The sequence below is a fragment of the Petaurus breviceps genome, unplaced genomic scaffold, assembly GCF_028583685.1.
Source record: "Petaurus breviceps papuanus isolate PSGF00001 unplaced genomic scaffold, PetGlider_PUasm1.0 38, whole genome shotgun sequence".
Lineage (NCBI taxonomy): Eukaryota > Metazoa > Chordata > Mammalia > Diprotodontia > Petauridae > Petaurus > Petaurus breviceps.
The window spans coordinates 105,499,114-105,513,503 of NW_027186304.1; positions in this window are offsets into that span (position 1 = coordinate 105,499,114).

The window sequence follows — 14,390 nt, forward strand, 5'->3', positions numbered from 1 at the left end:
AGGGTGCCCTCTCTACAGCCACCACAAGTTCTGGCACACTGGAGTTTCTTACCGCAGGACCACCACCCAAGACTACAATCTGGATCCAAGGAGGTCAAAGCAAGAGTGCTTAGCCTCTGAATGGTCCTTTGGTCTCCCTACAGTCTGCAGGCCAGGAGCTCCTGAGGCAGCCATGCTGTGCAACTGCCTGGCCTCCACCCTACTTCTCACCTAGGGGTCAGCAGCCTGACCACACTCTTCCTTCCACCGCTGTTGCAACAAAGTTGCACACTGACCTTTTACTTTGGTATTTATGAGTTGAGAATTCTGGAAGTTGCCATAGCTGCTGGTTATTTATTCTCCTGAAGTCTGCTCGGCCGCTGGTGGTTGGGGCCTCCCTGGGGCTGGAACCGTGTGGCTCCTGAGGGACTGAGCTTGGCTTCTAGTACTCTGTGATAGACCCTTCCTGCTGGCCTGATGAGCTCTCTTCAGCAAGAGATTTGTTTCTCTCTGTCAGTTTGTGGGTTCTGTGGCTTTAAAATTTGTTTAGAGTCATTTTTTGCTGGAATTGTTTGGAGCCCGAGACTATGCCAAGTTTGTGCTTCTATTCCACCATCTTGGCTCTGCCTCCCCACCAGCATTCATTTTTCTTATGAGATTTTAAGTTCCAAATTTTTCTCCTTTCCTCCTTTCCCTCCCCCCTCTCCAAGACAGCAAGCAATCTGATATAGATCATACATGTAAAATCATGTTGAACATATTTTCACATTAGTCATGTTATGAAAAAAAATAGAACAAAAGGGGAAAACCACAAGAAAGAAAAAAAAGTGAAAATAGTATGTTTTGATCTGCATTCAGACTCTATAGTTCTTTCTCTGTATGTGGAGCATTTTCCATCATGAATCTTTTGGAATTGTCTTAGATCATTGTATTACTGAGAGTCTGTCATGGTTGATCAACACAAAATGTTGCTGTTGCTCTTGCTGTGTACAGTGTTTTCCTTCTCCTGCTTATTTTACTAAGCATCAGGTCAGGTACTTCTTTCCAGGTCCAGAAAAGAAAGTTCTTGCCAGACACAGTAGTCAATGGCTATGATAATTTATTGCTTGATTAACCCAAAGATTCTAGCTTCTGGGATAAGAACTCACTGTCTGACAAAAACTGCTGGGTAAACTGAAAAATGATATGGCAGAAACTCAACAGAGTCCAACATCTTACAAGATATACTGAGATAAGGTCAAAATGGGTATATGATTTAGACATGAAAGGTAATACCATAAGCAAATTAAGAGTGTAAGGAATAGTTTGCCTGCCAGATCTAGGGAGAATAGAAGAATTTATGACCAAATAAGTGATAGGGAATATTATGAAATGCAAACTGGATAGTTTTGATTACATTAAATTTAAAAGGTTTTGTACAAAGTCAATGCAACTAAAATTATAAGGAAAGCAGAAAGTTGGAAAACAATTTTACTGCCAGTGTTTCCAATAAAGGCCTCCTTTCTAAAATATATGGAGAACTGCATAATATTTAAAATAATATAAGTTATTCCCCAACTGATAAATGGTCAAAGGATATGAACAGGCAGTTTTCAGACAAAGAAATCAAAACTATCTATAGTCATATGAAAAAATGTTCTAAATAAGTATTAATTAGAGAAATACCAATTAAAACAACTCTAAGGTATCAGATTGGCTAATATGACACAAAAAGAAAATGATAAATGTTGGAAAAGATGTGGGAAAATTAGAACATTAATGCATTGCTGGTGGAGTTGTTAACTGATCCAACCATTCTAGAGAGCAATTTGGAACTATGCCCAAAAGGCTATAAAACTGTGCAAACCCTTTGATCCAGTAGTACCACTACTAGGTCTGTAACCCAAAGAGATCATAAAAAAGAGGAAAGGACCCACATGTACAAAAATATTTATAGCAACTCTTTTTATTGTGGCAAAGAATTGGAAATTGAGGGGATGTCCATCAATTGGGGAATGGCTGAAGAAGCTGTGGTATCTGAATGTAACAGAATACTATTGTGTTATAAGAAATGGTGAGCAGGCAGTTTTCAGAAAAACCTGGAAAGACTTACATGAAGTGATGGTGATTGAAGTGAGCAGAACTAGGAGAATATTGTGACAATAACAGCAACATTGTGTGATGATCAACTTTGATAGACTTGACTCTTCTCAGCAATTCAATGGTCTAAGACAATTCCAAAAGATTCATGATGGAAAATGTTCTCCACCATCGGAAAAAGAATTATGGAGTCTGAATGCAGATCAAATCATACTATTTTCACCTTTTTTTGTTTTTTCTTTCTCGTGGTTTTCTCCTTTTGTTCTGATTTTTCTTTCACAACAAGACTAATAAGGGAATGTTTAATGTGATTGTATATGTATAACCTATATCAGATTGTTTGCTGTCTTGGGGAGGGGATGGGAAGGAAAAGAGGGAGAAAAGAATTGGAACTTAAAATCTTATAAAAGTGAATGTTGGAAATGATCTTACCACGTAATTGTTTTGTTTTGGGTTTTTTGGAGGGACAATTGGGGTTAAGTGACTTGCCCAAGGTCACACGGCTAGTAAGTGTTAAGTGTCTGAGGCCAGATTTGAACTCAGGTTCTCCTGACCCCAGGGCTGGTATGCTATTCACTGTGCCACCTAGCTGCCCCACTTACCATGTAATTGGAAAAAATAAAATACTATTAAGTACAGAAAAAATACATTAATTTTAAAAAGAAAGTTCTTAACACTTTCAAGTTATTCAACATCATAAATGAATATAGTTTTACCAGTAGAGATGACATTAAAGAAAAGGAATGACCATTTACTTTGCCACTGACAATGGGGCCTTTTCATCTGAATTGTTAGTGAAGACTTCTATGTGTGTTGTTTCTCTATAGTATAGGATTCTTAAAATTTTTTGTATCACATATCCCTTTTGCAATTTGGTGACATTTATGGACCTATTCTTAGAATAATTTGTTGCCTACAGTCATAGTGGAAGGAAATGCTAAATTTCAGTTAGAAGTTAATGAAAATAAAGATATATATTTTTCCCATACAAGTTCACATATCCTCAGAAATCTGGGGCACCCTGCCTCCCCTCCTCATCTAGGGTCCATGGATCCCAAGTTAACAGCTTCATTTTTTTTTTCAGAAAGTGAGTTCCTTGAGAACTGGGATTGTCTTGTTTTTCTATTTGTATCATTAGTGCTCAGCACAGTACTTGAAACATAGTAAATATTTAAATGTTTTTCATTCATTCATTCATATAATGTTTTGTGTTTACAAGTGTCTTACAGAAATTTTCTAAAAGACATAAAAACTAATATCAACACCATGATCAATCAGGACTCCAGAAAACCAATGAGAAAGTGTGCTTTCCACCTCTTTGCAGAAAGATGGTGGACTAGAGATGTAGAATCAGACATCCATTTGCAGACAGAACCAAAGTATTAATTTTCTTTACTTGACTGTAGGATCTGTTTGTTTGTTTTTTTTTACAGAGACTAGAATAGAGTTGGTGGGTAGTGATAGTAATACAAAAAGTATCATTGAAATATTTTTTAAAATGCACAGGAGAGGAGTGGAGCAAAGATGGTGGGGTAAAAGCAGGAAATTCTCTGAGTTCTCACTCCAACCACCTCCAATACCTGTAAAATATGACTAAACAAATTTTAGAGCTACAGAACCCACAAAGTGACAGAAAGGAACAAATCTCCCGCTGAAGGCAGCCTGGCAGGCCAACAGGAAGAGTCTATTGCACCTAGCTGGGAACCAAGCTCAGTCCCATGTGAACCAAGCTCAGTCCCATGTGAGCCATGTGGTCCCAGACCTGGGGCATCCCTGACCAGTGGCACAGACTGCCCAGAGCAGACTTCAGGAGAGTGAATCACTAGCAACTGTGGTGGTTTCCAGAATTCTCAACCCATAAATGCCAAAGAAAAAGTACGTCAGAGGGGAACTCTGTTGGAACCAGTTGACGGAAGAGTGTGGTCCGGCCCCTGCCTCCTGACCCCAGGGTGAGAGGTGGCAGAGGCACAGTGGCTGCTGCTGAATGGCATCCTCCAGAACTCCTGGCCTGCAGATTGTAGGGGAACCAAGCAACCATTCAGAGAGTAATCTCTTGCTTTGACCTGCTTGGATCTGGATCACAGTCATAGGTGGTGGTCCTGGGGTAAGAAACAACAGTGTGCCAGAACTTGTGGTGGCTGTAGAGAGGGCACCCTCCTCATAGTTCTGACAATATTTACAAAAACCCCAGTGCTTTGGGACACAGCTCTCTCCACTCTGGAAACAGAGTTCTATCACGGCAAAGAGCTCAAAAATCAAGTGATTGAGTGGCAACATGAGCAAGCAAAGGAAGAACAATCAGACCATAGAATTCTTTTTTGGGAACAAAAAGGATCAAAACATGGAACCAGAAGGAGTCAACAAAATCACAACTCCTGCATCAAAAGCTTCCAAGAAAAATATGAACTGGTTATAGGCCATGGAGGGGCTCAAGAAGGATTTTGAAAATTAAGTAAGAGAAGTGGAGGAAAAATTGGGAAGAGAAATGAGAATGATGCAAGAAAATCATGAAAAGCAAGTCAACAGCCTGCTAAAGGAGACCCCTTTAGCAGAAGAAAATAACACCTTAAAAATGGACTCAGTCAAATGGCAAAAGAGGTCCAAAAAGCCAAAGAGGAGAAGGAATATCTTAAAAAGCAAAATTTGCCAGATGGAAAAGGAAGTTCAAAAACTCACTGAAGAAAATACTTCCTTCAAAACTAGATTAGAGAAAATGGAAGCTAATGACTTTATGAGAAATCAAGATACTATAAAACAGATCCAAACAAATGAAAAAATAAAAGGCAGTGTGAAATATCTCATTGGAAAAACCACTGACCTCGAAAATAGATCCAGGAGAGATAATTTAAAAATTATTAGACTACCTGAAAGCCATGATCAAAAAAAGAATCTAGAAATCATCCTTCAAGAAATTATCAATCAAAATTGCCCTAATATTCTAGAACCAGAGGGCAAAATAGAAATTGAAAGGAATGATTGATTGCCTCTTGAAAAAGGGCCCAAAAGGAAAACTCCTAGGAATATAATAGCCAGATTCCAGAGTTCCCAGGTCAAGGAGAAAATATTACAAGCTGCCAGAAAGACACAATTTGAGTATTGTGGAAATACAATAAGGATAACACAAGATCTAGTAGCTTCTACATTAAGAGATCAAAGGGTTTAGAATGATATTCTGGAGGTCAAAGGAGCTGGGATTAAAACCAATAATCACCTACCCAAAATAAGTGATTCAGTGGAAAATATGATCATTCAATTAAATAGAGGACTTTCAAGTATTCTTGATGAAAAAAAATTAGAGCTGAACAGAAAATGTGACTTTCAAATACAAGAAGCAAGAGAAGTATGAGAAATAGGAAAAAGAAATCACAAGGAGCTTATTAAAGTTGAACTATTTACATTCCTACATGGAAAAACAATAATTGTAACTCATAAGACTCTTCTCATTATGAGGATAGTTGAAGGGAATATATATGTATATATGTGTATACATACATATATATGTATGTATAGGAGGGTGTAGGTATGTATCAATACATATTGTGAGGGTGTGTATATGTATGTACATATATACATAGACAGAGGGCACAGGATCAGTTGAATAGAAAGGGATGAAATCTAAAAAATAAGATTAAGAGGCAAGAGAGGAATATATTGAGAGAAAGAGAAAGGGAGAGATAGATTAGGGTAAATTATCTCATGTAAAAGAGGCAAGAGAAAACTGTTACAATGGAGGGGAAGGGCAGGAAGGTGAAAGGGAATGGGTCACCCTTACTCTCCTTGAATTTGGCTTAAGGAGGGAATAACGTACACACTAATTTGGGTATCTTACCCTACAGAAAAGTAGGGGCTAAGGGGAGAAGAGGGGGGATGATAGAATGGAGGGCAGATTGGGGGAGAGGGTAGTTAGAAGCAAACATTTTTGAAAAGGGACAGGGTCAAAGTAGAAAATAGATCAAGTGGGGGGCAGGATAGGATGGAAGGAATTATAGTTAGTCTTTCACAATATAACCACTATGAAAACGTTACGTGTAACAATACATGTACAATCTATATTGAATTGCTTATCTTCCCAGTGGGAGTGTGCAAGGAGGGAAGAAGGAAAGAATCTGGAAATCAAAGTTTAATAAACAAATGTTAAAAAATTGTTTTTTACATGCAGCCGGGAAATAAGATATACAGGTACTGTGGTATAGAAATCCCTCTTGCCCTATGAGAAAGTTAGAGAGGGGATGGGGAAGATATGAGAGAGAGCAGAATGGGGGAAGGGGTATTCAGTAGGCTCACTATCTCGGGGTGGGGGTAGGGGTAATACAGGAACAAAATTTGTAACTCAAAATGTTGTGGAAATGAATGTTGAAAAATAAAAATAAGTTAAAAAAATAAAAAAAATACACAAGAGAGTACAGGAGAGAACAGAAAGGGGCTTAGAAAGGAACACAGATAAGCAGGGCAATTTTGTGTCTGCTTTATTAAATGTATACTACAAGTTATATGTAACAGAAGTTCAGAGTTTAATATAAAATCCTCTTTTCTGTCTGTTGTATATTGAAATGTTCAGGTCTGTTGATATTTCTCAAGTTCCCCAAAACAACAAGAAATAAAATAAAATTAAAGTAAAAAACAAAATTAAGTAACTTCCAAACCAACTGGGTACTCTGTGACTTGAGCAAAAATGATTTTCCATTAACAAACTGGACTTTCCTTATAGCAAGAGAATCCTTCTTATACAAGACAGACTTTGATCTATTTGTTTGTAGCTGGCAGGAATGATTCACGATTATAAAATCAGAATATATTGTTGCTGACTGGGGAATCACACAACAGGAAGGTAAAATGCCTAGATTTTTTCTGTTCTTGCTTTGACTCACTGAGGGACTGCAGTCATCTTCTTTCTTTATTGTGGGTCAGTTTACCTGCCTGTAAATTGTATAGATAATTTGTGGAGTTCAATAAATATGGGGGGAGGGGAGCTCTTGGAAATCCTGTGTAAGTAGCATATTTAAAATACCAAAGATGATTCCTTAAAGTTTGTAGAATCATAGCTCTGGAGATGCAAGGAAACTTAGAGAACCTCTTGTACAATCCTCTCATTTTAAAAGCCCTAGATTTTATAAACATAGCATTCACTCCTAGACAAGAAATGAAAAAATGACAGAGAAAATTTTAATCTCAGAGGTACAAGAGAGATGAAAAGTGAGAAGACATAAGAAATATTGTGATGGATGGACTTGTTTGATATTTTAATTTTCCTTGCTCAGGAGAGAACTGACAGGATGGACTTTTGAAAGAAAGGTTTTTCTATCAGCCTTTCTCATTTCTTTCTCCAGAATAAGGAGACGGAAAGGTTTCATCTCATGAGGAGCAGGGCCTAAGGCCAGATTTTTTTTTTCTTAAACTTTGAGTGGTTAAATTTCAGCAGTCCACACTGTTTATCATTTTTCTTTTTCTTTTTGGAGGGGGGAGGGAAGGGCAATTGGGGTTAAGTGACTTGCCCAAGGTCACAGGGCTAGTTTTTTTGTGTGTTAAGTGTTAGAGGTCGGATTTGAACTCAGGTCCTCCTGACTCCAGGGCCGGTGCTGTATTCACTATTAGCTGCCCCTGTTTCTCATTTTTCACATTCTGTGTACTAACATTTGAAAAATTGGCATCCTGGGTTTTTTTTTTTCTCTTATTTTTTTTTTTGTTAAAAGGCAACCCGTTAGTTTGACTCTTACTCTGTGCCCTGGACCCATGTAAGAAATGAAGCATATGGTATGGTGAGGTTCTTTTGCCACTTCCTGCAATGCATTGGCTTGTATGAGAGAGGTCTAAGCCTTCTCCCCAGTGCTCTATCCAAGTGCACCCTACTTTATCAAAGTTCTAATGTATTTATTGACAATTACTATAAAACTTTGAGGAAATCTGTTTCCAGGAAGGAATTCATATAATATGAAGTAAACTGATAGGCCTTTGCACCTTCCTGTAACTTGACCATTGTGTTATCAAAGGGATCTAAGTTTAATGTGTCATATGATGGGGACACCCCACTTTTACCACCTTTTTAGATCATGTTGCATAAGTGAAAACAGTTTATATAGCACCACTGGGTGCATAAGAAAGATACTAAAATTCCTATCATTCTTTTAAAAGAAAAAAAAAAGATCTAATGATGCCTTTTGTTTTTGCACCACAATTTCTGGTTATAATTCCCGTCCCTGGAATGGAATCTTCCCTAGAAAATTAAACAAAAACAATTAATACAATGACCTTGTCTGACCATGTATTTAGCATTCTACCATTTATCACCCTATCTTTCTGCCTAAGGAAAGCCTTGTTTTTCTTATAGAGGCAGTGTGGTATGCTGAAGAGGATTTGGAAGCTGGGGTTTAGTTGCTGACATCTTCTCTTACTATGCATCTTTGTGAGTCTGGGCAAATTGCTTACTTGCTCAGTGCCTCAGTTTCCTCCACTGTAAAAGAGAGATAATATTTCACTACCAGCCTCACAGAGCCCATAGGATCATAGGTAACAGATTTGCAAAGGCTTCAGAGATCTTCTTGTTCAACCCTTTCATTTTGCAGATGACTAAAATGAGGAGCAGAGGACTTGAGGGCTTTGTCCTAGGTCATGCAGCTATTGAGTCATAGGATAGGATTCAAACCCAGGTCTTTTAACCTCAAACCCAGTATTCTTTACACTATATCACTGCCTCTAAGGTTATTATGAGGAAAGAACTTTGTAAACCTTGTTGTTGTTGTTCAGTCATATCCAACTCTTCATGATCCCTACTGGGGTTTTCTCAGCAAAGATACTGAAGTGGTTTGCCATGTCCTTCTCTAGCTCATTTACAGATGAGGAAAATAAAGCAAATAGGGTGAAGTGATTTACCCAGGGTCACACAGCTAGTAAGTATCTGAGGCCAGATTTGAACTCAGGGAAGATGAGTCTTTCTAATTCCATGCCTGAATCTGTATCTGTGATTTTTTCCCTTCAGGGTTACTCTAATTTGGATTGGCTGCAAGTTACCATAAGATCTGAGAGTCAGCAGAACTCCAATTTTATTTATTCAGATGAATCATTGTGAAACAAACTAAATATTTAGAAATATAATATTTGGCTTGTGTGAATAATCTCATTCTTAAAGTGTCCACTGTGAAGGCAAAGTAAGATACACAGATGTACCAAAAAATTGAAAGGACCCTATCTGGATACTAGAGTTCAAGGCTCTGGGAAGAAAACCTAAGGAATTATTGGCCTACATATCCAATTTAGGGGGAATTAAGTTGCCTGGAATCAATTGTTGAAATATAAAAGCTGAAATTCTCATAATTTCCCTTACATCTTGAGAAGTTTCATCACCAGGAAAAACGGATTTCTTTTGTGAGTAATTATAATAATAATGATCATAATGAGGGCCACTCCTTAATTGTCTCAGAAGTTTTAAATGATGCAGAAAATTTTTTTAAATGTTTCAGAAAGGTATCTATTTTTTCTTGTCATTCTAGTTCATTCTCCCACAGCTGTGGTATAAATGCCAGTAACTATAAAGGAGACATCCTGAGGCTGCTGTGAGCTAGAAATGGACTCTGCCCTGAAATGTGGGAATACCTAGAGAATGAAGTCAGTAAAAAGTGTTCTTTTCCTTCCATCAGCTTTTTCTTCATCTATATATGTCTGAACAAGTATGAGAAAAATAATTCTGTGGCAAGCAACAACTTGCAACTGCAGCTGTTTCCCTCACTTAAAAAAAACAACAAAAAAACAACAAACCACACACACACACACACACACACACACACACACACACACACACCAAAATAAAAACCACCTTTCCACCATAAGGAGAATGGATTGGATATAGTCAGTAGTAAAGTGTGAGCAAGAGGGAGCTAAGGCAAGCTTCCTATTGGCCTCCAAATTTATTTGATCACTTCCCCACAGCTGCCTGGCAGGATTCTGGAAGCTTTACTCTACAACAGAGATGCTTCCTGAATGAAACAAAACCTGCCCAGAGTCAAGGAGGTTTGGCCTTGGCTATTGAGAGCTTAAAGGTCCTTTCTTCGGTTAGAGCCAGTTCAAGTTGGTTTTACTCAGCAGTTATGAAAGAATCTTTTGAGGTGAGGGATTGAAAGAGGACAGAGAAAGAAGTGACTTACAGAGAAAAATTCAAATAACACGAATACAGAAAGAATGGAAATTATTATTTATGAACCTTAGAGTATGGTTTTGGACCCACATCATTTGATGGGGGTAAAGTTCTGGTAGGACAGGAGAATTGGCAGATTTATAGTGAGTGTGTTTTATAATGTGGTATGTTGGCTGATTTGAGGGAAACTTGAGACAACCTGAGAAGAACCGTTGCATCCTTTGACCCAGAGAGTCTATAGATATGCATATACCCCACAGAAGTTGAAGATGCCCATCTACACCAAAAATATTTATAGTAGCACTTTTTGTAACAACAGAGAGCTAGAAGCATTGGGAGAAGGTAAAACACATCTCAGTATATGAATGTAGTGGAACATTACCTCAGAAACAATGACTATGAGGAATAAAGAGAAGTATGGGAAGATTTGTATGAATTGATACAAAGGGAAGTAATCAGAACCAGGAAAACAATGTTCACATTGACTACATCAGTGTAAATAGGAGGAATAACAGAAACAACAAAAAAATCCCCAATACTGTGTAAATATCATGACTACCAAGCTTGGCTCTGAAGGAAAAATGAAAAAAGGCACCTTGTTTGTTCATATAGAAGTTGGAGACTATGGGTGTGCAACACCACATATACTGTCAGACTGAGTTGTGTCGGTTAGTTTTTCTGTACTGCTTTTTTCCCCTCTTTTCTTTCTTTTTTCTTTTTGTTGGGAATAGCTCTCTGGGTAAGGAAATGGGAAGGGATATGTAGGAAAATGAAAGTTATGTGTAAACAAAAATATCAATGCCAAAATATTTTCAAAGTGATTTACAATAAATTTGGAGTTTAATTCTGAATTCCAGGAAGTAAAAAAGAATCCAGGTTATATGTGAATGACAAGAAGAAACTAGGGTTTGTTTTTATTTTAGCCTAAAGTAGGTTTCTTTTTGAAGATGGTACAAAGTCAATAGGTTATGAATCCTCCTTTACTTTCTTTGCCTTAAGCTGTCTGTCCCCTTTTTGGGAATATAATACTGAGTTAAACAATGCCATATTCTCCAGAAACATCAAGAATGGACTAGGAAGGAACCAGTCTCTATCCCTTCTTCAGGCCTTTTAAGGGGCTAGAGTCCTTCCTTTTCCCTTTCTGTTCTTACTCTCCAGGGTGTTGGGTCAGCAAATGGCTTTGTAGCAGCCTTTGATCCCTAGACATGCTGCCTTAGGACTACATGGAGCCTACTGTAGGTGTATCAGCTTAAGCCTAGTGCTATTAGTGGCATGTATAGCTAAGCCTGGCTATGTTTTCCTTCTGATCTTGTTTAATGAATAGGCTCATTTGCTAAATAATGGAGCAGAATCTTTTTTCCAGGTTAATTTCTTCCAACCAGAAATTTGGAGACTGAAACACAAAAAGCAATGCTCTTACTTTTGTAAGCTATCCATTAACTACCTTCCATTTCTAGTCTCATTTAATTTAATTGGGTACATTTTGTGAAGTGGAAGAAAAGGAATTTGAGTAAAGAGTCCTCTTTCTCAACTCCAAATTATATAGTAAATCCCCAACCAAAAAAAAAAATTTTTTTTATGCCATGAAAGGCAGATATGAATCATCAGTTCTCTATAGAGTATATGTGTATTTCCTGCTCCATACCTTTATTGATCTCTTCCTTTAGAGGATAGTGATCTTGAATATTATCTACCTATACATTCTGTGTGGTGGTTGACATGCTGATGGTGTTCTATAAATATTTTATTAATAACAATTGTAATAATGTTCTTCCAAATGATTTTTAATCTATGTAATATTACCCTAAGGGCTAGCAGAAAGCTCATGATTATGGGAGTTCAATAAATACTTGTATGAATACTCATTGAATGAGCCTCATAAGGAAAAAGTTGAACATTAAAAAAGGAAAATTAAAATTAACACTTACAAAATTGTGTAAAATATTATCTTGATTATTCAGGAATAACATGAAATTAGCCTAAAGGTAATCTCTTGGCTAAGAAAGTACATGGGTATAGAAAGGACAAAAAGTTATGTTATATTAAGAACATTTTATCTTTAAAAAAGCAATCCTAACAATCTATGAAAAACTGCTACTCTCATTTTGGTCTCCTCTGCTAGAGTAATCAAGAGATTTTAGATGGTTTTTTTTTTTCCCTTTTGCAGGGAAAGTTGTGAGGTAACCTTACAAGAAAGCTGGCGTGTTAGGGATAATACTCTGCTACCAAAAGCAGATTGCAACCTTTTGTATGAGTTAAACTTTTAGAGAGTTCTTTCAGGCTCAGAGAAATTAAATGGTTTGACTATTGTTACACAGCTAGTAAGTGTCAGAGGCAAGATTTGATTCAGAACTTCTTGACTTCACACCAGAATGCAATCTATTTGGCCATTTTCTTAATAGGGGAAGAGAGACTGGATCTGTGATTTCATTGATGCAGAGAATCAATACTCCTTTTACCAGTGCTGGGTGGTACCTTCTCTGTAACCTGTGGTTTTAGAGAGTTGCCTAGACTAGAGCCCCAGGAAGTTAAATTACTTGCTCGGGGTCACCTAGCTAATAGATGTCAGAGACCAGACTTGAGAGGCAGCCCTATATGGTGGATAGAGAATTGGCCCCAAATCCAGGAAGACCTCTGTTCAAGTGCTCTCTCTCAATGGTGACTTGGATGAAATAACTATAATTTATATTTATGAAGCCCCTCTTTGTATCTCCAGAGGGTGAGAAGGAGCTTCAATATAGGTTTGTGGGTAAGCCTAAGGCTATTGGTCTAGGGGGCTCTCCTTCGCCCTTTGCCAAAGTGTTTTTCACTTGTTTATAGCAAGCTCTCACTTGGAATGTAATAAAAAAAAAATCAACTTATCCTTTTGTGGAGACAAAAGACATTACAAAAGAAAAGATGCCAAGTAAGCTATATTTAAGGAGAACAGTAAACTCTTGAGTGAAAGTGATGACAGTTCACCAGGCAATTGTGAGTCAGAGAAGTAAGAAATGAAAAGGGATGAGGTTCCCCAGTCATGTTCCCAATGTAGCAGTACATTCTGTCCAGGGAGGTCACTCATTAAATGGTCAGTGAACCAGATAAGCCTCCAACTCTATATGGTCATATTTAGTTCAGTGTAGAGGCACCCTCCCCTTGTAATAAGCTGACTTCCAGCCTGTCACCTATCTATACTCTGGGGCTCCAAAGGTTCCCAGGTGTGGCTTTGACATCCCATGATCATCCTGTCAAGTCTTTCCTTCCAGCTGGGAAAAATACACTTCCCAGAAGTCCCCTTACTGATAAGACCCTACATTCATATAAGGCTTTACTGTTAACAAACCCCTGTTACTGGAAGAGAATACTAAACTTGAAATCATTGGAAAGAACAATGAATTTAGAATCAAGGGACCTAAATTCAAAATCCAGCTCTGTCATTTATTGTCTTTCCTGGATCTTCATCCAGGTCATGCCTGCTAACTATAACTATACCCTGACTCACTATCCTTGGTCCTCTTCCCTTCTCTTTCAATACTATCTCACAGTGATCTCACAGTGATTTCATTAGCTCCCCTGGATTCAACTTTCATCATTATGCAGATGATTTGCAGATGTCTCAGACAGATTTGTCCAGCTCTAACCTCTCTCCTAACCTCTAGCTGCCCCTCTAAAACTCTCTATTGTACATCTCAAACTAGATATTCCATAGACATCTTAAATTCAAAATGTCCAAAACTAAACACATTATCTTTCCCCTCCCCCAAACCTTCTCCTCTTCCTAACTTTCCTGTTACTATCAAGAGTGCCACAATCCACCCAGGTAGTCACCTGGACACAGCCCAGGTGTCATGATTGATTCCTCTATTTCTATTTCTCTCACTCCCTATGTCTATTCTTTTATGAAGTCCTGTTGATTAATCTCTAATGTCATAATCTCTCTCTCTCTCTGTGTCTCTGTCTCTCTCTCTCTCATGCCCCCCTTCTCTTCTCTAACATTGCTACTGTGCTGGTGCAGGTCTTTATCACTTCATGCCTAGACTGTTGTAACAGCCTGCTGGTTGACCCTGCCTCATGTCTCTCTATACTACTCTCCTCACCTGTTAAATTGACCATGCCACCCTCCTATTCCTAACTCTAGTGGTTACCTCTTCCCTTCAGAATCAAATATAAAATCCTTTGTGACTTTTAAAGCCCATCATAACTGCATGGAGACCTGAGATAATCACAA